Source organism: Elephas maximus, chromosome 11 (assembly GCF_024166365.1).
Source record: "Elephas maximus indicus isolate mEleMax1 chromosome 11, mEleMax1 primary haplotype, whole genome shotgun sequence".
Taxonomy (NCBI): domain Eukaryota; kingdom Metazoa; phylum Chordata; class Mammalia; order Proboscidea; family Elephantidae; genus Elephas; species Elephas maximus.
The window spans coordinates 108,368,759-108,391,094 of NC_064829.1; the positions used below are offsets into that span (position 1 = coordinate 108,368,759).

Here is a 22,336-nt window from a genome sequence, read left to right on the forward strand (position 1 = left end):
TAAAACACATAAAATACTTCTACAACTTAACAACAAAAAGACAACCCAATCAAAAAATTGGCATAGGACTTGAAAAAGCATTTCCGCAAAGAAGATATTCAAATGAGGAACAAGCACGAGAAAAGATGATCAATGTTATTAGCTATCAGAGAAATGGAAATCAAAACCACAACGAGATACCACCTCACCTCCATTAGTATGGCAATGATCCAAAAAAGAAAGAAAACAGCAAATGTTAGCCAGGATACGTGGAAATTGGAACCCTTATGCGTTGCTGGTGGGAATGCAAAATGGTACAGCTATTATGGAAAACAGTGCGGCAGTTCCTCAAAAAACTAAAACTACCATATCATCCAGCAATTCCACTCCTAGATATATACTCAAAAGCCCTGAAAGCGGAACCTCAGAGACTTGTACCCCCAGTATTCACCGAAACACTATTACGCAATAGCCAAAAGGTGGAAACAACCTAAATGCCCATCAACAGATGAATGGATAAACAAAATGTGGTACCTACATACAATGGAATACTATTGAGTCAGCAGAAGAAACAAAGACTTGATATATGCTACAATACGGATGGAGTTTGAAGACATTACGCTGAAATAAGTTAAGAAAAGTACAAATATTGGATGACTTCACTTAAATAAAAAGACAAGAAAAGGCAAATACATACAGACTAAAGTTTACTGGTGGTGTCTGAGTCATCTAAGAGCCCAGGTGCAGAGCCCTGGTGGTGCAGTGGTTAAGAGCTCAGCTGCTAACCAAAAGGTCGGCAGTTTGAATCCACCATCTGCTCCTTGGAAACCCTATGAAGCAGTTCTACTATGCCCTATAGGGTTGCTATAAGTCGGAATTAACTCCATGGCAATGGGTTAGTTATCTAGTGCTCCTATAACAGAAATACCACAAATGGATGGCTTTAACAAACAAAATGATTTTCTCACAGTCTAGGAGGCCAGAAGTCCAAATTCATGGTGCCAGCTCCAGGAGAAGGCTTACTCTCTCCGTCAGCTCCAGGGGAAGGTCTTTTCATCAATTTCCCCTGGTCTAGGAGCTTCTCAGCACAAGGACCCCAGGTCCAAAGGATGCACTCCACTCCTGGTTTTTCTTGATTGGTGGTAACGAGGTCCCTCTCCTCTCTACTCACTTCTCTTTTATATCTCAAAAGAGATTGACTCAAGATACGACCTAACCCTGTAGATTGTGTCCTGGCTCATTAACGTAACTGCCTCTACTCTTGCCTCATTAACATCACAGAGGTAGAATTGATGACACACAGGAAAATTACATCAGATCACAAAATGGAGAACAACCACACAACACTGGGAATCATGGCCTAGCCAAGCTGACCATATTTTGGGGGGACACGATTCATCCATAACAAATGGTCACCAGAAATGGAAGAGAGAGGGAAAGTGGGTGTTAACACTGATGGAAAAATCACATTAATTAAGGGTAGGGTTGCCAATTATTGTAATTGCTGTCAATAAGTTGTACACTTGCAAAAATTTAAACTGGCAAAAGTTGTGTGATAGATATATTTACCAGAAGGAAAAAAAAAAAAAAAGAGTAGCTACTGAGGCTGCTTATGTACAACCAAAACCTCATGAAATCTGGTTCCTTGGTTTGGATGTTTAGGATCATGGATTCATGGAATATCCCAGTTAATTGGACTAAAAAAAAAAATACCGGTAACGTGTTTAATGCTTCTGTTCCACCACCTAGTTCGTTGCGTAGTGCCTGGGGACTTAAAAGCTTGCAAGCAGCCTTTCAAGGCACGACAGTTGGTCTCTATTCACCTTGAGCAACAGAAGAAGAAGGAGAGTAAGGAATAGAAGGAGGATATAGAATGTGCAGCTTATTACCTCCATGAACAACTGCCTCCTTTGCTATGAGAACAGAAGAGCTGGATGGTGCCTGGCTACCATTACTGAACATTTTGATCAAAGATTCTATAGGAGAATCCTGATCAAAAGGGGGAAAATGCAGAACAGAATTTCAAATTCTCATAGACCTCAGACTTTCTTGAACCATAGGCACTGGATGAACCCCTGAAACTACTGCCCTTACCTACCAAATTCAAAAATGGGCAAATAAACACCAGGACTTGGAGGGGCCCTGGGAACCTTTACTGATTCATCCCCAGGTACTTGCAGGCCTGTCTAGGCACTAGGGGTACAACACAAAACAAGCCCCTGACCTCGTGTAACTCATGTCTAGGGGAGATGGAGTCAGACAAGGAAATAGATTTTCATGTGATGTTAGCTGTTGATAAGTATCATGGAGGCCACAGAGCAGGAAAGGTCAGAAAGTGAAGATAGTGGGTCTGTAGATGAGGTGTCGGGGAAGGCAGCTTCCACTGAGTGTGAGCAGATGTCTGAGGGCATTGAGTGAGTAAGCCTGTGCAGACACAAGGGGGAGAGTATTAGAAAAAGAGGAAATAACAGGTTCAAATGCGCTGAAGTAATGTTGACCTTGGTAAGCACATACACACTATATCCAATGGCTCAAAGAGACCTGCTCAGACTCAAGGGGCCCCAATTCCATCCCAACACAATTGTCCAAATGCTGATTGATATTTTTCTCTCCTCTCCTAATCTCACTTTTAATTTTCCAGAGCCCACCGAAGACAGCCCAACTCGTTATTCAATGACTTGTTCAGCGATATGGAGGGAAATGATGTTCTTCTACTTATCAACAATCCAGCAGTGAATCCTTTAATCTACAGCTGGTACAAAGGGGAAAGGTTAGAACACAACCATCAAATTGCAGCATATGTAATATCGTGATGCCAATACTCCCCAGCATGTTTTCTCCTTTTTCGAAATGGGCAACTGAGAGCTTGACATAACTAACAGCCATGATGAACCTGTAAGTTTTTCTTGTCCTCTGCCTGCCCCCTCCTTCACATATCTATGTTAACGACTTTGCTTTTGAAGTAGAGAAAAATATTTTCTTTAGTGTTTTAGTATTGAAGTAGAGAGAATATATTTTCTAATGTTTTAGTATAACTGTACAAGCTAGTCTTTGAAACGTAATTACTTACTCTGGAATCCGTCCCACGATTGTTCCTTTAAAGAAAAATAAGGTAATCAATTTTTAGTTGCTGATTAAACTATGTTCCTCTCCCAAAGAAAAAAATACACAAAACTGAGATAGCTGAACAAAGCTTAGACCCATCTTGTGACAGAGACCAGGATGGCATGAAAAGACTTGCAGGACTCCAGGATGGCATGAAGAGGCTTGCAGGACTTCAATAATAGATCATTCTATCATCGTGTCTTCCTCAAAGAAAAACCAACATTCCTGAAAGCCTCTAGCCCTGACCTTCCCCCTATAAAAACTCTCCAATTAGTCCTCTTGATTTAGACAGAATTTGAGAGAAATTTAACCCTCTCTGTCTCTTGTACACCAGAGTTCAATAAAGCCCTCTTACTGCTTACCTCCTCCTGTCTCGGTATTGGCTTTGCAGCAGGCAGCTTGAACCCCCCACCCCATCTGCGGTAACACTTTGGCCAAATGTTAATGACTTTGTTCTAAACTGATGCAAATAACTTTTTGTTATGTCGACCACCTGTGGCCCAGGACTCCCACAGGAAAATCAGAGCCCAGGTATCTGATATGTAGATCTTTAGCCTAATAAGGAATTGTCTGGCAGGGCACTACAAAGACACTTGTAACCCTTGTAAGATTCTATAGAAAGAAGCTCTAATGTAAACTTGCTCTTTGGGACTCCATAGAGACAGCCTGTGTTGCTTCCGGGTCCCCGGTGATCTATGCATCTCTTGAATAAACTTTCTCACTCTTTCTGACTTGGAGAATGTTTCATTGGTTCGACTGCTCCAGGGCATGGACCCTAATCAGTTAACAATAACCACTTAATTAAATACCTCAGTGCCTGCCCACAGAATTCAAGAGACAATATACCTATATGTCGTTTGTTGAGCTTCTTGGATGGTCAGCTTTTCATCTTTCATGATATGAGGGAAGTTTTCTGTCACCAAATCTTCAATGATCCTCTCCGTGTTTTCTGTTTTCTCCCCCTGTTCCAAAACTCTGATTACATGCAAATTTTTGCTTTTGATTGTATCCAACATCCTTCTCAGGGTTTCTTCATTTTTCTTCATTCTTTTCTCTGATTTTTCCTCAAAGTGGTTTTCATGGGTTGAATAGTGTCCCCCCAAAATATGTCAGATCGTCTAGGCCATGATTCCCAGCATTGTGTGACTCTCTACCATTTTGTCATCTGAAGTAATTTTCCTATGCATTGTAAATCCTGCCTCTATGATGTTAATGAGGCAGGATTAGAGGCAATTATGTCAATGCAGCAGGATTCAATCTACAAGCTTAGGTTGTGTGTTAAGTCAATATCTTTTGAGATATAAAAGAGAGAAGCAAGCAGGGAGCAAAGGGACCTCTTACGGCCAAGAAAGAAACACTGTGCCCTTTGGAACCAAGGTTCTTGTGCTGAGAAGCTTCTAGATTAGGGGAAGATTGATGACAAGTACCTTGCCCAGAGCTGACAGAGAGAGAAAGGTTTCCTCTGAAGCTGGCACCCTGAATTCGGGCTTCTAGACTCCTAGACTATGAGAGAATAAACTTCTCTTTCTTAAAACCACCCACTTGTGGCATTTCTGTTCCAGCAGCACTAGACAACTAAGACAGTAGCACCCAAGGATTTGTCTTTGGTTTTGTTGATTCTGTCTTCCATTGTTTCAAATCTGCTCCTAAAACTTTTTATTGCACTGTCCATTTCTAAAATCCTGTTGTGTATCTTTTGGATTACTAATTGCTGTTTTTGTATAATTTCTACTTGTTTATTTATTTTGACAGTTTCTTTCTGTATTATTTTCCTGAATTCTTTCATTGTTTGCCTGTGTTTCCTCTGATTGTGCCTGTGCTTTTCATGATTTTGTCTATTTTTTCCTTATTTTTGTCTGCATTTTCCTTCATCCTTTGGAGAGCCCTGAATATAAGAGTTTTGAATTTCCTATCAGGTAGTTCCAATGCCTTTCCTTCTACCTGATGGTCATCAGGTGTTTTATTTTGGCCACTTTCTGGAGCCATGCTGTCTAGTTTTTCTATGGTTTGATAATGTCTTCTGTCTCCAGGACATTCAGGAATTACTTTCTTCATTAACTGATTGTAGATTTGTTTCATCCTGGTTTGTTTTTTCTGTTTTATTTGGTTATGTCTGGGCCGGCAGGCTGGGCGTGTTTTATTGCTTGCTTGTCTGTCAGCATGATACTTCTCCCTATCTTGTCCAGGTGGGCAGGGCAGAACACTCAGCTATAGTGCAGCAGAGGAGAGCCAGTGGTGGGGAGGGTTGGGAATGGGTTGTTTGTGGCACAAACTGGAGCCAATAAAGTGAGCCCAGGGGGCAGCACAGGGTGGGGTACAGGGAACTGAGGCAGTGCCATTCAGGGACATAGTGCTTGGCACTCAGTGCCAATAGGCAGGAAGGAAAGGAAAGGATGTGACGTGTAGCACTAGTGGTAAGAGAAGGAAGACAGAAACAAAAGCAAAAAAAAAAAAGAAAGAAAAAAGTAAATAAAATGGTGGTGTGGTAGTATTCAGCGGGTGGGAACGGGGCAGACATGGCAAGGCCAAGTGCCAGTGGCTCAGCCCATCAAGAAGGATAGCAGAAAACACACATGGCTAGCTGGGTGGGAGAAAGGAAGAGAAAGAGAAGAAAAAAAAAAAAAGGAAAAAAATGGGGCTGAAGGGGCTGGCGGTGAGGGTGGGTGTACCCAAGAGGCAGTGAGCTGGTGTCTCTCCCACTGAGCAACCGTGGCCCATTGGAAAGCGGCAGGGGTCTCAGGCAGACAAGAAGGGTACACGTGGGAAAGCATGTATCCCTGGTTACCAGGTGCTCTGTCTCCTGTTGGCTCTCCATGAAGTTGCCTTTCCATATTCCCTGTCCATTGTCCTTGGTGGTGGAGGTTCAAGATAGCGAATCCAGGTGGCAGTGAGTTGATGTCTCTCTGTAAGAGACAGACTTTAGAAACAAAGACATAAATACATTAAAAATCAAAGGATGGAAAAATATATATCAAGCAAACAGGAACCAAAAAAGAGCATGAGTGTGAATACTAATCTCAGATAAAATAGACTTTAAAATAAAACCCACCATAAAAGACAAGGAAGGACATACAATGATTAAAGGGACAATGCACCATAAGAACGTAGCCATAATAAATATCTACGCACCCAATAACAGGGCTCCAGCACTAAAAACAGAAATTGACACTTCCACAATAATAGTAGGAGACTTCAACACACCACTCTCAGTAAAAGACAGAACATCTAAAAGAAATTCAACAAAGATACAGAAGATCTAAAGGCCACAATCAATCAACCTCATAGACATATATAGAACACTCCACCCAACAGCAGCAAAGTACACATTCTTTTCCAACACACATGGAACATTCTCCAGAATAGACCAAATCTCAGGCCACAAAGCAATCCTCAACAAAATCCAAAATACTGAGATAATACAAAAAATCTTCTCTGATCAAAATGCCATAAAAGTAGAAATTAATAACAGAAAGAGCAAAGGAAAAAAATCAAATATATGGAAACTGAATAACTACTCACTTAAAAACCACTGGGTAATAAAAGAAATCAAAGATAGAATCAAAAAATTCCTAGAATCAAACAAGAACAAAAACACATCACACCAAAACCTTTGAGACGCAGCAAAGGCAATGTTCAGAGGTCAATTTATAACAAGAGATGCACACATCAAAAACGAACAAAGGGACAAAATCAAAACACTAGCTATACAACTCGAGCTAATGAAAGAGAATGGCAAAGGAAGCCCACAGCCACCAGTAGGAAGGAAATAATAAATATGAGAACAGAAATAAATGAAACAGAGAATAGAAAAATAGAATGAATCAACAAAACCAAAAGTTCGTTCTTTGAAAGAATCAATAAAATCGACAAACCATTGGCCAAACTGACAAAAGAAAAATTGGAGAGGATGCAAATAACCCAAATACGAAATGAAATGGAGGACATTACAATAGACCCAACTGAAATAAAAAAGGATCATAACAAAGTACTATGAAAAGATGGAGATGGAGCCAACATGGCACTATAGCCGGAAGCACCACACCATCCCTCTGCAGCAAAAACCCAAACTAACAGAACAAACAGCAATTCTTGAACCCCAAGCACCAAATGAGGAAATAAAGAGCTCAATCAAGCACCAAATGGAATAAGAAACTGAGAGAGAACTGAGAACAAGGAGAGCTATGGAGTGGAGGACCCATACCAGCTAACCAGGACAGATTCACCATCTTGGGCTACAGCCACAAAAGAACTCAAGACAGCAAGTATAGGAAGGCAACTCCATGAAGATTCCAGCAGAAGACAGAGCACCAGGTAACCAGGGATACACACTTCCTCACCCCACACCCTTCTTCACTCTACGCAGCTTCCATTGTTTTCCAATGGGCCACAGTTGATGGGCTGGAGGGACACCAGCTCCCCCAACAGCCAGCCCCCACAGAGTCATTTTTTGGTTAGTTTATATTTATTTGTTTTTTATATTGGTTTTGTTGTTGTTGTTGTTGCTTCTTTCTCTCTCTCTTCTTTCCATTCCTTTCTGCCACCCAGCTAGTCCCATGTTCCATCCCCTCCCCTTCTAGATGAACTGTGATTTTGGGGGTTTTTTTTTTTTTTTCCTTTTTTTATGTTTCTTCTCTCTATCCTTTCCTTCTTTCCTTTCTCCCACCCACCCAGCCCTGTCCACAGCCCCTGCGACTCCTGGAGGGGACATGCTGCACAGCTTGGTCGGAGAGTCACCCGTGTTACTGACCAGCTCCCTCAGCGCCATTTTGTTTATTTATTTAATGTTTGGTTTTTGCTGTTGTTGTTGTTGTTTCCTCTCTCTCTCTCTCTCTCTCTCTCTCTCCCTTCCTTCCTTTCCTTTCTCCCATTCACCCAGCCCCATGCCACCCCCAACTTCTTGGTAGGCTGTGCTGTACCGCTTGGCTGGAGAGCCTCTGGCATTCAGCCTCCCCAGGTCTGCACCAGCCCCACAGGCTGGCTCCCTCAGTGCCATCTTTTTAATTTTTCTTTAATTTCCCCTTCTCCTTTTCCTACTCCCTCCCATCTATGCACCGCCTCCAACCCTTCCTGACGAGCCTTATCATGCCACCTGGCAAGAGAGATATCAGCTCACTGCCACCCCAATTCTGCCCCACCCCCAATGGCTGGCCCCCATCACCATATTTTTTTGTTATTTTTATTTATTATTTTTTTTGTTTGGTTGTTGGTTTCTTCTCTCTTTCCCCTCTTTTCTTCCCTTTCTTCCCCCCTCCACCTACTCCGGTGCACCACTTACACCCCCTATCAACAGGCTGAGCCACACCGCTCGGCTACAGAGCCACCAGCACACAGCCTCATCGGGTCTATCCTGCTCCCACCCACCAAATCCTACAGCACTGCCATTTTATTTACTTTATTTTTTTCTTTTTTTACTTCTTTTTTTGCTTTTTTTCCCCCCTTCTGTTTCTCTCTCTTCTTCACCCACTCACTTAACTCTGCACACCACATCCTCTCCTTTCGGTCTTGCCTATCTGCACCGTGCACCAAGTGCCATGATTCCCAGTCTCCCAAACTCTGCTCTGCACTGTCCTCCAACCCCTAACAAACACTTCTGTGCCTGTCACTGATATCCTCTCTCTCTATCTCCCACCCAGGCCCCCCTGCCTGGCCCTGCGCAGCTGTTGCCATCTATGAGGCAAGTGTGGGCCATGAATATGCATGCTGGTCCCACAGGTCTATGGAAGACCAGGACCTGCCCCACCCCACGCCTGGCTGTGATTTGAATTCAAGAAACAGCAGTGAAGAGGGGAACAAGGGTGATGAACAGAGGAGGGAATTGGGTGCAGGGATCTCCCTGAGTAAAGCCCGACCCAGCACAAAGAGGACCCAAGTGCGACCCAGGGCCAGGGAGAGACTATACCATGTTCTGAGAAGGTTATAAAAAGGTCAGAGTCTCCTTGTTCTCCCTTTTTTTTCTTTACAGAAATTACTAAAGTCTGACACAAACATTTACTGCCAGATCTACCCAAAAGCAGAAATGGAAATGCTCCTTAGGGGCTGAGAAGAGGGACTCACCTCAGACTCCAGCTCCTGGGGAGGGGGTAGGAGCCAACCAAGATTATCACCTCTGAGCTCTGAAGAGACCTTAGAGCTAGGGTGGAGGGGGTTCCCTCATAGATTCCTGGAGACCCAGAAAGGCTGCCTTGGGATCAGACAGGACCAAAGGCATCCCATTCCTCCCCCACCAGAAAGTGGGGGGCTCCCAGGAAAAGTAAACATGTGAGCCACCATGGGTTATCTGGAAAAGATCTGAATAAAGAGGATCTTTCCCCCCTCATTTTCTCTCCTTTTGCTCATAGGAAATTTCCATTTCAAAAATTCTCCTGAAACTTTGGATCCATTCTCCTCTGTGTGTCCTACACAGGAAAATATTATCTCTAAGTTACACTAACCCCTGTTTCTATTCTGTGGCAGTTAAGATTTGGAGGTAGACGGGAGTGTGACCACACTCACAGGAAAGGGTGATTTTCACAAGAGCCACGCTCAGCCAGGGGAGCACTGCACTGTTCTCACACTGCCCCAGAACATGGGACCCTGGACAGCTCCTGGTGTTTGCCCCTCTGGGAATGCAGGTAGCACAGAAATGGGGCCATCTGAAGTTCACACAAACATGACCATGAAAGAGCAACCAAGGATGGTGGGTATATCATGGACATGGCCTCTTCCCAGCCCTCCTGCCCTATTCAGTCCAGGCCGTGGTGTCCCCCTTCTGACACACTGCCCTTCACAAATGAACTCACCTGTGCCCAAGCCCAGGATCAAGGATCGCCAGTCAGCACCACTGGCTTTCTCCTCTACCCCAAAGGCCAGCCTTCAGGGGCTGCTGGGCTGTATTGAGTCCTGGGATACTTACCCAGACCTCCAGGTCCAGTCTCGTGCTGGTTTTAGCCTTCCCAGAAGAGTAAACAACCCTCTCAAAGGATGAGTGGAGCCTAAAGACTTATTTCCCCATGTAGGGCTCTGCTCCTGTGGGTTCCAACACTCTGCCTGTGACCACAGGGAAAGAAAACTGACTGGGGTCCCTCACAGTCCCCCCATTTTCCTCATTCCCATCACATCCCACCCACAGAGGCAAATCTGATCCCTATAGCCTCAGCCCTGTCCTTCTCAGGGGCTCAGGTCCAGCCTGGCCTGCATCCCTGTGGTCCCCACACTCTCACCACTTATGATGCCCAATACAGCAGGTCACCTGGGCGCCCATGGAGGCACTTATTCTCCCTCGAATGGGAAAAGACACCCTCTCCTGCATCACATCCCACATCTGAGTAGTCACCAAGGTCCTCTCTGCTCTGGCCCAGCAGTCACTGTCAGCCCTCATGGTCTCTTGTGGACAAAGCAACAATCTCCCGGCAAGTGGAAATGACATCTGTCACCACAGTGTATGGCCCTCCTTCTGGAAGCTCCTCATGTCTGACCTGTGATGGAAATTAGCACGTGCAACATTTATGCAAATCATTTTGTGTGTTTATCTTATGATAATGTGCACACCCTCCGACCAGGATGCATTTCTAAGAACCCTCCCCGACCTCTGAGCTCTTGGAAGGTAGGACTGTGCCGGTCCCGCTGTCTGCTGAGTCTAGTGATGAGCACAAAGGCCAGCACAGGGAGCTTCCCAGATATGTGCTGCAGGAAAGAGATGAACACCTCCACATGCAGTAAAGACACTTGTAAAAGGAAGTTCACTGCAGAGTTGCTTGTGCCTATGTATAGTGGGAAACAGTCTCCAAACCAGCACAGGGTGTGGATAAAGCATCACAGTGTAGCTGTGCAATGAAATAATGAAGAACCACTTAACAAATATGGTTGAAGCCAATCAACATGAATTAGCTTGGCACATGCCCACCAGACACACTTCACTCTGAGAGAATGTTAGGAAACAATCTCACTCAGTAATAATTTGGCTGTAAACAAAGAAAACATTATTGAAAGATTCACATCAGCCGTCAAAAGTGGTTTTTGTTGTTGTTGTTAGGTGCCGGCAAGTCAGTTCTGACTTGCAGCAACCCTACACACAACAGAACGAAACAGTGCCCGGTCCTGCACCATCCTCACAATTTGTGCTATGCTTGAGCCCATTGTTGAGCCACTGTGTCAATCCATCTTGTTAAGGGTCTTCCTCTTTTTCACTGACCCTCCGCTTTATCAAGCACGATGTCCTTCTTCAGGGACTGGTCACTCCTGATAACATGTCCAAAGCACATGAGATGAAGTCTGCCCATCCTTGCTTTTAAGGAGCATTCTGGCTGTACTTCTTTCAAGACAGACTTTTTATTCTAGCAGTCCACGGTATATTCAATATTCTTCGCCAACGTTATAATTCAAAGGTGTCAATTCTTCGTCAGTCTTCCTTATTCATTGTGCAGCTTTCACACGCATGTGAGGTGACTGAAAACACCATGATTTGGGTCAGCCATACCTTAGTCCTCAAGGTAACATCTTTGCTTTTTAACACTCTGAAGAGGTCTTTTGCAGAAGATTTTCCAAATGCAATATGGGCAATGCAAAAGTGGTTATGTCCTGGAAATGGAACTGGGGCAGGACCTGACACACATTATTTTATACAGGTTTATAATTCTGGTCTTTTACAACTAATGCGTTTTCCTGTGTGACTTTAAACACAACATATAAAAGCATCTTATAAAAACCAGAAGACTTCCTAGGTCCTCAGAACCCAGAGCCCAGGCCTCCCTCCAGCCCCTTCCCCTTCACTGAGTGAGTCTCCACTGAGACCAGCCTTTGTGATTCTGTCCACATCCTTGTGGAAGGAAGGCACCAGCCACCAGATAGGGATGCACCTTGCTGCAACTCCTACATCAGGTGGGGACAGAGTGAAGCTCTGTCTGCCAGACACTTACTGAATGAGCACCTACTGTATGCAGACCTGTGATTGACAGGGGACAGTCCCTGTTCTCTAGGAATCTACCGTCCAGAGAACATGCGGAGGAGGACAGAAGTGACCCAAATGATTACAGGATGATATTGAATAAAAACTTCTCTGGTTATTTAAAATAGTTAATTTTATGTTATGTGAATTTCACATCAAATTAAAAAAAACTACTTGGCATAACTTTTCCTTCTACACTTTTCTAACTGTCCACCAGAGGGCAGAAGAGCTACTCAATAGCCTGGAGCCCCACACACCCCTCCCTCAAACAGGGCTGTTGATCTCCCTCAGCATCACCCACAGTCCAGCAAGATCTGAGCCTCATCGGTGTCGCCTCAGATCACAGTCCTCCTCACTCTCAAGCTCCCCACACACTGGACTCTGTCATCTCCTCCATGGAGCCATGTTCTCCCACTTGAAGGCCTTTCCCTCTGTACCAGGCTCCACGCCCTCCACCCCCTCCACCCTTCACTTGCTATCACCCACTCAAGCTCAAGGCTCAGACAGAAGATCACTTCCCAAGGGAGCTCTCTGTGACCCCCAGACTAGCTCAGATACTCCGGATACTTGCCCTTCATAGCCCATGTCTCCATTATAATTGCCTCATTAGTTCCAAACATGTCTGTCTTCTACACTGTCGAATCCCAGGGCCTTGCCCAATGCCTGACACATAACAGATGTTCAGTAAATACTGGTTAAATGGAGGAGGACAAAGCACACACCACCTCACCTGCTGACTCCTGATGGTGGAGCACAATCTGTGTAGACACAGGGCACTGGTGTCCACATGGGAGGAAGCCAGCAAGTGCCAGCTGCTGTCCAAGGGACATGGGGCCTTCACCTCCCAAAGTGTCAGGGGGAGAACAGGGTCCCCCTAACAGTGAGAGGTCAGGCCCGATTAGCTCCCAGATAACTGACCACATGCACCCTGATCTCTAGCTTATGAGTGGCATCAAGTCTCCCAGGAGGGCCTGGGATGGGAGCCTCTGTGCTCCCTCTTCTCACAGAGAGACTATATCTGGAACAAAACCCTAGACCCGAGGTCCAAGAGAGTTACAACAAGGGAGGACTGAGCCCCAGCCCTCAGGGTCCCTGCTGTGTGGGGAGACCTGCCTCTGGTCCCCTGAACTGTGTCACCAGCCCCAAGAGGTCCTGGGGATGAGGAGGTCACCAAGCCAAATGGCAACAGGAGACCACAGGATTGGCCTTTGTTTCTACCACAGAGGGGCTGAGGGCCCACGGGGGCTTCCCTCCCCTACCAGGAACCTCACAGATCCCTGAGTCCCAGAGGGGAGCTACTCCAGTGCCTAGGCCCTGTGAGGAGGACTCCAGTGGACAACAGACAAGGACACAGATGGCCTCGATGCAATGCCCCAGCCCTGTGATGGAGGGAAACATGGCGCAGCGGGGGACCAGCCTCCCAAACCACTGCCCACTCCTGCAGCCTCAGACTGCTCATCGGGCCCTGCCTTTTAAACCTTGGAGTCAGAGAGTTCCTCAAGGCCAGAACATCTGCCTAGAAGGACCGTCCTCCTGACACTGGAACCAGGGGTCCTCGGAAAACTTACATCCTCTCCCTGGGCTCACCTGCACGTGGGTGGATTCAGGGAAGCTGGAGACCCACAGTGAACAGGATCCGGGGCTGACCCGCAGTTAGGAGGTCAAAGCCTAGCTTTGTCCAGGGTCAGTGCCAGGTCACACCCTGTGGAGCCTGGACAGCATCCCTGGTACCTCAGAAATTGGCTGCAGGTTTCCTCGAGCCCTCCAGAGGGCAACATAACACAGGAAACAGAAATTATTTCCCCTGAGGAATGAACCTGGCTTTTGGCTGAGGTGGAGATGGAGCCTCATTTCCAGCCTTTACTCTAACAGACCTTTTGGGGTCCTTCCTAGGTGTCAGCTCTGTCCTGCTCCTCCTTCCTGGGGCTCTGGGGACCTGTGGGGTTCCTGTGCAGCCACTCACTCCCTGCTTGGGCACAACTGTGGGGAAAGACGAGGTGTCCACAGGAAAGTCAGCTAAGCAGAGGACAGAGGCTACACAGATGGGCTGTAAGCCACCACTCAGCCACACAGACCCCAGAGAGAGAGGGTGTCTCTGAAACATCTCCTTGAGGACACGGAGCCCACAGCCCCCTGACCTCCCACCACCAGTCCTCTCTCCTCAGGACAACCAGGAAAGCTCCCCTTTTACTCCCCAGGAACTGTAACTCCCTCCTGGACACCCACATCCTATGTCTCTGTCCCTGGAAGCAGAGGCCAGACTGGTCACACCAGAGAAAGAAGGCCGGTCCCTCTCACCCATCATCACCCAGCTTGACCCTTTCAGCCATCTCTGACCTTCTGGCAGGAAGTAATCCAGTCTTCCTAGTGCAGTTGAGGAGACTGGTGGCCCAGCACTTAAGAGCCTGGCTGATAACAAAAAGGTCAGCAGTTCGAATCTACCAGCCACTCACTGGAAACCATGTGGGGCAGGTCTACTCTGTCCTATAGGGTCCCTAACGGGTTAGTGCAGTTCAGAACACTGGAAAGCCCTGGATGTCCAGCAGGTTTCTGTGTCACATGGGAAATCATCCCTGGGTTAGGGGACCCCAGCGGTTCCTTGTCTGCTGCTCACAGACCCGAGACCAGGAAATGGCAGAGGCCAATGCTGATGTGGGCGGATCATTCTCAGGAGCAGAGGTCCCTGACAGCCTGGGTATTCCAAGTGTGGTCCACAGGCCAGAAGGATCAGCACCACCTAAGAGCCTGGTAGATGCACTCTCAGGCCCACCTCGCACCCACTGAGTCAGAATCTGCATTTAACAGGGCCCTCAGACTCTACATACGCATGGCAGAGGGTGAGAAGCCCGCCCCACCACACAGATCGCTGGCTCTCAGCCTGCGTGGGCATCAGCATTACCTGGGCAGCTGCTAAAGCAGCATTTCTATGGCATCACCTGGACACTGGCTGCTTTATAAAGTCCCACAGGTGACTCTGATGCACAGCCAGGTGACATCCCGGGTGACAAGAGTTCCCCAGGCTCCTGCTCTAAAGGGAAAAGCCAAATGGGATTAAAGAGAACGGTAGGGGAGAGGTGACTGTGCACCCTGACCCAGAGCTCTGGGAAATGCCCAGCCCTGGAGGCTGAGGTCCCTAGCGTTGTCCCTACCCCAACAATCAGGATGGGGTAGGAGGAAGGATAAAGGCTGAGCAGGCAAGAGGCAGCAGCAGTTTCCAGGGAACCTAAACATAAACAGACAGGAAAAGGAAAGAAGGGAACTTATGGGCCAGGAATGAAAGTGGAGGGAGGGGAGGAGAGAGGCTATCTAGGGGAGAATCCCCTCACGTGACCCGGGGAAGCTCCGCCCAGGAGGAGGCTCAGTGCAGAGGGAGGAAGGACAGCAGAGCAGACACGTCTGAGGCAGGAGCATTTATATTTCTGGAGCCAGAGCTCTTCCCCACAGAGGGTGCAAAGAGCAGGCAGCAGAGACCCATGGAGCCTCCCTCAGCATCTCCCCGCAGAGGGCGTGTCCACTGGCAGGGGTCCCTGCTCACAGGTGAGAGGGGAAGATTCTCTGGGCTGGGGGGGGGGGGCAGCGACTAGCTGGGGTCTCCTGGGAGGACAAGGGTTTGGGGAGTGACAGCTCCCTGTGGAGCTCCAGTGGAGGGAACACAGGAAGGGGAGGAGGGCCCAGAAACAGGAAGTGTCATTGAACAGGTATTGGTAATAGGGAGTAAAACCACAATTGCTACATGTTTTCCAAATTAATTATCTCTTAGCACAGTGGGTAAGAGCTAAGCTGCTAACAAAGAGTTCAGAGAATTTGGAATCCACCAAGTGCTCCTTGGAAACCCCATGGAGCAGTTCTATTCTGTCCTACAGGGCCGCTATCAGTCAGAATCAACTCCAAAGCAATGATCTTGGGGAAAACAATAAATTCTGAAATACCTACCAATCTCAGAAATGGACAAATAAACACCAGGACTTGGAGGGGCCCTAGGAACCTTCACTGATCCGTTCCTCCAGGTATTTGCAGACCTGTCTAGGCAGTAGGGGTACAACACACAAGACCAGTGTCTGCCCTCGTGGAGCTCATGTCTAGGGGAGAGAGAGACAGAGAAGCAAATAGACCTGTATGGGGTGTCAGGGGTTCCTAAGTGCCATGGAGGACAGAGAGCGGCGAAAGGTCAGAAAGTGAAGAGAGAGGGTCTGTAAATGAGGTGTCAGGGAAGGCAGCCCCCAAGGAGGCCACCAAGTGGGAGTAGGTGCCTGAGGACAGTGAGTGAGTGAACCATAAAGACACCAGGGGGAGAGTATTAGAAAAAGAGGAAATAACAGGTTCCAAGGCGCTGAAGTAATGCTGACTTAGGAAACACACAAACCCCATGTCCAAGGGCTGAAAAAGACCTGCTCAGACTCACGGGCCCCAACTTTCCACCCCAATACAACTGTCCAAATATTGATTGATTTCTCTCATTCCCTCCTAGTCTCGCTTTTAATCTTCTGGAGCCCATCCATCCCAGCCCAACCCACCACTGAATCGGTGCCACTCAATGCTGCCGAAGGAAATGATGTTCTTCTACTTCTCCGTAATCCACCAGAAGACATTTTCGTCTACATCTGGTACAAAGGGGAAAGTACAGGAAACAGCAACGATAGAATTGTATCATATACACCACAAGCTCAAGTAAATGATTCAGGGCCTGCCTACACTGGTCGAGAGACAATATACCCCAACGGGTCGCTGCTGATCCAGAATGTCACCCTGAACCACACAGGAGTCTACACACTGCAAATGTCAACCTTACTTGGTGTCATTCTGGCAACTGGACAGATCCGCGTATACCGTAAGTAACTCCTCTCTGACATCTGGGCGTGAGGTGCGGTTAATTCTACCTTAAAGATCAAGATTGACAGGCCTGGACCCTTTGCAGGGCCTATACCCCCCTCTGCATTCCATACTTAGGTTTTGAGCATTTAGATCAGAATTCCCTTCCCGAATCCAGACCCTGCAGACATTCACAGCAGAGTGAAGGAGACTCTGGTGGGGAGTAACTCAGCAGGGGGAGATCACTTGGTCCATCCCCCCCGGTCTCCTTCCTGTGAACATGGTTCTGAAAAACAGCCTAGAGGTCAGGTCCTGGCCTGAGGAGGCCCTGGGATCCTCACAGAGCAGATCAGCACCAGGAAGTCCCTTCCCCAGGCCCTGTCTCAGGCCTCCAGATTCCAGGTGACCCTGAGGAGCCTGCAGCCAGGGTTGCATCTTGGCCTCCACGACAGATCTGATAGAGAGGAACAATTTACTGATTGCCTGAGTCCCGGAGCACTTGGAGCTGGTGACAAGCCAGGGCTCAGCCCCAAGAGCCATTCTGGAGAGCTGAGTCCTTCCCTTGAGACTCAATTTCAAGACCACAGATGGCCATGGGCCCCAGGCCATTAGCTGACTGCCCCGGGGAGATTAGAAGACCCCATAGGAGGTCAGCATCTCTGGGAGGAAGGAAAAGGGAAGAAGATGCTACAGGCAGCTCCTTTTTGACCTAAGAGTGCCGTCTCCTTGAGACAAACAATTATAGACGCTGTTTATCTGGGGGGCAGTGCCTCTGTACCCAGCTTTAGGTCAGATAATTGTGAATATTTAAGGTTAATTCACAGACATCCTTGCAAGCCAGATACCCCTTATCCTGTCTCTGATTTTACTGAGGAGAAACTGAGGCATGGAGGGAAAAAGTCACTGAATCAGGGTCACACAGACCATGACTAGCAGATCAGAATTACACCAAGGCCTGTCTGCAGTGACAGCCCTGACCTTTCCTCCAGCCCGGGTGGCCTTTTTAGGGGTGCAGACACTAAGAGCAACCACTCGTTTAGATCCTTTCTTTGTAGACTCCCCAGTTCTAAGGGAGAGATTTTGGGGGGGGGAGGGGGAGTCAGAGCAAATGAATAATTAATCTGGTTTTACCTACAACTAAATTACTTACACCAACAATCAGTCAGTGCCAGGTATGTCCAGGCCTCCACCCCCACACAGCCAGTCCACACGCTCCCTGCTTCCAGGTTCCCAGGATGTTCAGTTACCCTGGGCCCCCGGGCCCTCCAGGTGTCTGCGACCCATGGTCCCTCCCTCTGGCTGCCTGCTCCTAAAGCTGCCTCGGGGGTCAGGTCTCATGTTGACTCTGGTGCTGCTCAGTGGAGAGGGTTTCAGATGTGCTGGTCCTGTTTCTGGGTCACATGGGAACCCTTGGATCTTCGTGTCTGTGAACTCATGAACCCCCGCTGCTCACTGCCAAGGGCATTTCTGGCTATGTCTGCTCCTTCCATGTCCCTCATCTTCCTCAGCTGGAATTGCCCTGCTACACAGCTTCCTCCACCACTTAACCTTTCCCCAGATACTGACAGTCATGTTCTCTTCTACCGATGCTATGGCCAGGCTCCCCTTCCCAGGAAACAGTAAAAGACAAAGAAATCAGTCTAAGCACCAGCCACTGGGAGGACTCCACCACCAGCCAATGTACCCAAGTCCCCAGGAGAACAAGCTTCCACTATGTCCCTGTCCAGGGTTCTTCCCCTTAGTGATGCCAACATGGGAGACAGGCCATGCAGGATGGATGTACACCTCGATCCATTGTCTGCACCGATCCAACCATGAGTGAGAGTCAGAGGGAATAGGTCTGCAGCCCCCAAAGCATAGACGCACGTTGTACTCATGGCTCATGTCCTTGTCTTTGGTGTGATGCTCACAGTCCCACAGTGGTTCTGAGAACTTTCTTCAGGGTGGAACTTCCAGACCATGTGCCGTTGATTAAGTTTACTCTCTATTCCACAGGCACATGTCTTCCTCATTACACCACCATGGTCATGAGGTGGGGTCCTCAGATGGGAGATGCATGAGCCACTGTCGCTTCAGTTACTATCACTGTGGCTGACAACCAGGGTTGCTCCTTGTCTCCCCCTGGGTGTTATTCCGCTCATGACACCCTGTCCCCAGGCCAGGCTGCCCCATCTACTGAGGTTTAAGGACAATGAAAAGTCCCACTCGTAACCATCTCCAGAATATCCTTAAACAGGGAGATCTCAGAGAAAACACAACTGGGCTTGGCAATGAAGAATTGTGCAGCTGGAGGGACCTCAGCAAAGGCAGGCTGCACTTGAGGAAACCGAGGTTGGTCAGGCAGTCAGCTAGTCGGTTTCATTAAACTCTAGTTGTTTTTACTGTTGTTGTTGTTGTTGTTTTGTTGTTGTTTTGATGGCATCACTCATGAGGTCTAAAGAAAAGAAAGGAAGCATTCTACAGGTCTCTGTCGAGATGCCTCCCATTGTACCCGACTCTCCATGAGGAATCAGTGACAGGGAGCTCTTTTCTGAAACGATTACTATAACACATAATTTCTGCTAATGTGATGTTTTCCTCCTTTTGTACTGAGACACCTCAGAATTCCCTCTGATCAATTCTGTCCCCTTAGCAGGATCTACTCTCTCTCCCCACCCAGGAAGTCTCTGGTTTCAAACAGGCTTCAGCATCTTCCTTTGACCATAATGTGATCCTTGCTAGACTTCAGAGCTTGGCCTAAGATGTTCCAGTGTTCTCTAGAGAAATCTTCCTTCAGACAATTGGCCTCAGATCTTTAAACCATTAATAATAATTTTCATATACAGAAGAAATTTAAACATTTAATGGAATTTATACCAGATCCACGAAACACGAATGGTCCATGAGGGCTAGATCTTCAGCAAGTTCGTGCTCCCCCTACTTGCCACCAGCAATCCCTCTGCATTTGAAACCATCCACATGCATCCCAGGAAAGATAAACATGGTCCTCACCTGCCCTTAGCCACGGGAGGAGGGACACTAAAGACCAAAGAGAACATGGTTCTGCTTCCTAAGCCAGTCAGCTACTGCCTGTTCCCTCACTCTTTCCTAGATCATTCCTTGGACTCAGCTCTATCATTTATAGGGCCATAGTATCTCGTCAGTTACAGTCAAACACCAGAAAGAACTGCCCCCCATCTTCTGGCCCCGCAGCCCAACTACTGGGCTTGTTCCTGGTCTCCTTGAGTGTAATTTCTGTTCATGAAACCTAGTCTCCAGGACAGGTTGTCCCATATCCTCAGGTTTAAGAACAATTAGAAGTCCCATCACTGCCCACATCTAGGATATCTTTGAACAAAAATCGTGTTTCGGAGAAGACACGCCTGATCTGGGCGATGTAGAACTGTACAGCTGGAGGGACCTCAGCAAGCACAAGTTCCAGGTGAGGAAACTGAGGTCGGTCAGGCAGTCAGCTGGTCAGAGAAGAGCCCAGGAGAGGCCCCGGGTGATCTCTGATCCCCAGACTGTGACTCTCCATGAACAAACACTGCTACTTCATTACATTTGAGAAAGTCTGGGCTTTTTCCCAGAGATAGAATAAGGCAGGTAGGTCTGACATTCTCTGAGCACTGGAACTGTCAGGCATTTATCTTGTACTACAAAGACCTGCTTTATATTTTAAAGACTCCAGGTTGACTGAGAGCTATGCAATGCCAGCTTTGATTGAAAGATGCTTTGGAGGAATCAAAAACACTAAATGGGATAATCTTTTCTCTGTTATCTAACAGCTGCGTTACCCACACCCTTCATCATCAGCAACAGCTCCAACCCTGTGGAGGACCAGGACTCTGTAACCTTAACATGTTACCCTGAGACTCAGAACACAACCTACCTGTGGTTGATAAACAATCAGAGCCTCCCAGAGACTGACAGGCTGCAGCTGTCCTCGGACAACAGGACCCTTACTGTATACAGTGTCACAAGGAATGACACAGGATCCTATGAATGCAGAACACGGAACGAAGTGAATTCCCGCCGTAGTGACCCATTCATCCTAAACGTTCTTTGTGAGTAACTTCTGTTCCCACATGGCATAGGCTGCTGGCCCAAATCCACACTATCAGAGCCAGACCACATCCAACCTCTCAGGTTCAAGTACACTGGCCCTGGCAATCACTTCCTTTCCCAGGGAAATCTGGGTTGGTCTAGTCATGCCACCAGATGAGAAGGAGAGTGGCTGGTCCTGTTTTGAGATGCTCGGGGTCAAGAACTGGGATGGGAGAAACGGGTTGATGCTCTCAGATCACACTCAGAGAAGTCACAGGGTTATCGTGCGGGACTTTTTAAAACAAGCCTCACAGGGATGCTGTGGCCCTTGTCAGACCGGGAGCTTCCTCTTCCCTCCGGTTACATCACAAAATGGCTTTCTTCTGTTTGCTCCAGATGGCCCGGACACCCCCACCATTTCCCCCTCATACTGGTATTACCCACCAGGGGCCAACCTCATTCTCTTCTGCAATGTGACCTCCAACCCACCTGCACAGTATTCTTGGCTTATCAATGGGACCTATTTGCAATCCACACAAGTGCTCTTCATCCCCAACATCACTGCAAGTCATAGTGGGAACTATACCTGCCATGTCCATAACAATGTCACTGGCTTCAATAGAACCACGGTCAAGAGTATCACAGTCTCTGGTAAGTGGCTCCCTGGAACTTCAGCACTGAGCTCTGGGGTGGACGTTGGTCTGGTTTTCTGAAAAAAATCCTTTAAGAAGTTGTTTTCCAATCTGTGTCCCCTGGGAACACACAAATCCCAAAATCTGTCCCTGAGCCCTCTGACTACATCTCTTGAAACTATTCCCTCTACTTTTTCTTCTTATTTCTCAGGCCAGTCCTTGGGTCCAGCCTGGAATGTGGGGACGGGGCTCTGTCAGCCTCAGAAAGCCCCACGGAATGTCAGGGGGCTTCAGAGTGAGAGAGGAAAGAAGAGTCCTCAAGCTCTAGTGCTCTCTCTGTCACTAACTTGTCATTTTCTTTCATCTGTTTTCTTTCACTGACTCCACGTGCTATAAGGAACACACAAGTCTTCCAACAGGCTCACATGTTTTCCCAAATGAGAGGACGAAACAACCTCCACCGGGGCGATGGGCAGGAAGGAGTTCTGCCTCTCTGCTCAGACCCCTGCAGTCCCATGCACCAGCCCTGTTCTGATGCCACCTGTGGTCAGACTGGGGAGGGTGCAGTCCCCAAAGCCTGGAGGCACACTTTACTTGTGACTCATGTCCTTGTCTTTCGTGTGATGCTCAGAGTCCCACAGCTCCTGCCTATTCCCGGACTCTTTTCTAAATCATCCCTTAGACTTGGCTCTGTCCTTTATTGGGCCATGGCGTCTCATTAGTCACCATCAAAAACTGGTAAGAACTGCCCCTCATCTGAAAGCCCCACAGCCTGACCACCGGGCTTGCTCCTGGTCTCCTTAAGTGTATTTTCTGCTCATGACACCTAGTCTCCAGGACGGGTTGCCCCATATCCTCAGGT

General features: G+C 47.6%; 1 protein-coding gene and 1 long non-coding RNA gene across 3 annotated transcripts in view; one reads left to right on the forward strand and one right to left on the reverse strand.

Annotated features, from left to right (window-relative positions):
• The window catches only part of LOC126085440 (uncharacterized), a 197,088-nt gene extending 181,199 nt beyond the window's left edge, over positions 1 to 15,889 (reverse strand). For both annotated transcript variants that reach the window (XR_007519275.1, XR_007519274.1), the window contains exon 1: positions 11,919 to 15,889. This is a non-coding gene — a long non-coding RNA (uncharacterized LOC126085440). The remainder of the gene's footprint in view (positions 1 to 11,918) is intronic.
• The window catches only part of LOC126085423 (hemicentin-2-like), a 418,976-nt gene that overhangs the window by 384,000 nt on the left and 12,640 nt on the right, over positions 1 to 22,336 (forward strand).